At 47.7% G+C, this 2,861-nt stretch overlaps 1 protein-coding gene across 4 annotated transcripts in view; it reads left to right on the top strand.

The window, feature by feature from the left end:
- The first annotated feature begins 2,193 nt into the window (after positions 1 to 2,193).
- LOC113821599 (serine-rich adhesin for platelets) overlaps positions 2,194 to 2,861 on the top strand; it is a 109,346-nt gene continuing 108,678 nt past the window's right edge. For 3 of the 4 annotated variants that reach the window (XM_070115654.1, XM_070115652.1, XM_070115656.1), the window contains exon 1: positions 2,202 to 2,247. The gene's annotated coding sequence lies outside the window, so the exon portion shown is untranslated. Of the gene's footprint in view, positions 2,248 to 2,861 lie in introns of all 4 variants that reach the window. The other variant, XM_070115653.1, reaches the window with a different exon arrangement.

Here is a 2,861-nt window from a genome sequence, read left to right as displayed (position 1 = left end):
GTAGTTGATGATGTTGATGTCGGTGTTATTGTTATTATTATTGTTGTTGATGTTATTGTTATTGATGTTGTAGTTGTTGATAATGTTGTTATTGTTGATGTTGCTGAACTTATTGTTATTGCTGAAGTTGTTATTGTTACTGTGCAGCTGTTGCCATGTTATCCTCTCCATTGTTGTTGTTATCATTGTTATTAACATATTTGTTATTGTTCCTATTCTGAGCGAAAAGAAAACCCAAAAATGTTGTTAATAAGAGAGAAAAAAAATCCACAATAGACTCGTGTTTGTGAGCGAAAGCAAAAGAAAAGACCAGCTTGTTATAGCGAGCTGTTGTGAGCGAAATAAAGCGAAATCAAGAACCTCGTTGCATTGTTGAGCGAAAGCAGAGAGTTGTAGGCGGTTGTGAGCGAAAGCGAGTGAAACGTTGGGCGCAGCAGAGTCGGAAAGGAAAATTGTCGTTTGTTGTGAATTTGAAGGAAATGGTTTGTTGTTGTTTTTGTTGTTGTTGCTTGTTGTGAGCGAAAGAATGGGGGAAAAATAGGTGTTGTTGTTGCTTGTTGTGAGCGAAAGAATGGGAGAAAAATAGGTGTTGTTGTTGCTTGTTGTGAGCGAAAGAATGGGGGAAAAAATAGATGTTGTTGTTGCTTGTTGTGAGCCAAAGAATGGGGGGAAAAATAGGTGTTGTTGTTGCTTGTTGTGAGCCAAAGAATGGGGGGAAAAATAGGTGTTGTTGTTGCTTGTTGTGAGCCAAAGAATGGGGGGAAAAATAGGTGTTGTTGTTGCTTGTTGTGAGCGAAAGAATGGGGGAAAAATAGGTGTTGTTGTTGCTTGTTGTGAGCGAAATAATGGGGAAAAATAGGTGTTGTTGTTGCTTGTTGTGAGCGAAAGAATGGGGGAGAAATAGGTGTTGTTGTTGCTTGTTGTGAGCGAAAGAATGGGGGAAAAATAGGTGTTGTTGTTGCTTGTTGTGAGCGAAAGAATGGGGGGAAAAATAGGTGTTGTTGTTGCTTGTTGTGAGCGAAAGAATGGGGAAAAATAGGTGTTGTTGTTGCTTGTTGTGAGCGAAAGAATGGGGAAAAATAGGTGTTGTTGTTGCTTGTTGTGAGCGAAAGAATGGGGAAAAATAGGTGTTGTTGTTGCTTGTTGTGAGCGAAAGAAGGGGGAAAAATAGGTGTTGTTGTTATTTGTTGTGAGCGAAAGAATGGGGGGAAAAATAAGTGTTGTTGTGGGTGGAAGCGAATAGATTTGTTGTTATTGTGGGCGAAAGCATTTAAAAAAAATGATGATTTAGTTGTTGTGAACGAAAGAAAAGGAGGAGATCCAACCCTCTCTTACCCCCTCCCCCCTCCCCCCCCTCCCCCTCCCTTTCTGGACATCTTCCCCAAAGAATCTCCTTCCCCCCCCCTCCCTCCCCCACCCCCACCCCATGGCATCCTCCCCATACCCTAACCTCCCCCAATAGACAGCTCATCCTCCATCCCCCCCTATCCCCCTCCCCCCTAGACATCCTTCCTCTCGACATCCTTCCTCTTCCTCCATCCTTCTCCCTCAAGACATCCTTCTCACTCAAGATATCCTTCTTTACCAACCCCACCTCCATCTACCCCCTCCCCCCCATGGACATCCTTCCGACATCCTCCCCAACACATCCTTCCTCTTCGTTCACCTTCCAAAGATATCCTACTGACCCCTCCCCCTCCCTCAACATCCTCCATCCTTCCTTCGAATACATCCTTCCCTATCCCCCTCCCTCCACCCCCACCCCCCTCAAAGCCATCCTTCTTACCCCCCACCCCCCACAAAACCATCCTCCACACACATCCCCACTAAGAAATCCTTCTTACCCCCCCAACCCCCACAAAGCCATCCTACCCTCACCCCTCCACCGACACATCCTCCTCACCCCCCCCCACAAAGTCATCCTCCCCCTACCCCCCACCCACCCCCCAACCGACACATCCTTCTCACTTCCTCCCCACCCAAAGTCATCCTCCATTACCCTTCCCCGCCCCACCCCCCCCACCCCCCCCCAAAGTCCTCGCTCGTCTGCCTCCTTCAGAAAAGCTGCGAGAACTGGAAGACATTCGAAGATGGCGGCGTCGGCAGGGAGGGGAGGGGGTGGGGGGGAGGGAGGACGGGAGGGGGGGGGGACCGGCCAGGGATGGAGACCTCGGCGAATCGGTTTTGAAGATCAGTGTCCAGTCGGAGGGTGAGGGGAGAGGACGTGTGGTCGAGCGCGCGCTGGGGGTGTGATATATATATATTTTTTTATGGGGGTAACTCGTGCGTCTCTGCAAAGTTGTGTGCTGTGCTTTTTATTTGTCGGTTGGTTTGTCTGTTGGGTTGTTTTGGTTTCTATTCTAGGGTTTCTTTTTCTTGCTCTTTTGTCTATTTCTCTCGTTCTGTTTACCTATCTCTTTTTTTCTTAATAATTGGCTTCTTAATAACTGTCTGTCTGTCTCTTGTTTCGCTCCCCCTTCTCCCTCTGTCTGCCTGTATATTTGTCTGTCTGTCTCTCTCTCTCTCTCTCTCTCTCTCTCTCTCTCTCTCTCTCTCTCTCTCTCTCCCTCGCGGTTTCCTCTCTCTCTTTCTCTTTTCCTCCCTCCTTCCATCTCTCTCTCTCTCTCTCTCTCTCTCTCTCTCTCTCTCTCTCTCTCTCTCTCTCTCTCTCTCTCTCTCTCTCTCTCTCTCTCTCTCTCTCTCTCTCTCCCTCTCTCTCTCTCTCTCTCTCTCTCTCTCTCTCTCTCTCTCTCTCTCTCTCTCTCTCTCTCTCTCTCTCTCTCTCTCTCTCTCTCTCTCTCTCTCTCTCTCTCTCTCTCTCTCTCTCTCTCTCTCTCTCTCTCTCATTCTCTCTCTCTCTC

The sequence above is a fragment of the Penaeus vannamei genome, chromosome 37, assembly GCF_042767895.1.
Source record: "Penaeus vannamei isolate JL-2024 chromosome 37, ASM4276789v1, whole genome shotgun sequence".
In the NCBI taxonomy this organism is placed as follows: domain Eukaryota; kingdom Metazoa; phylum Arthropoda; class Malacostraca; order Decapoda; family Penaeidae; genus Penaeus; species Penaeus vannamei.
This window is presented reverse-complemented; position numbering and strand designations above follow the sequence as displayed.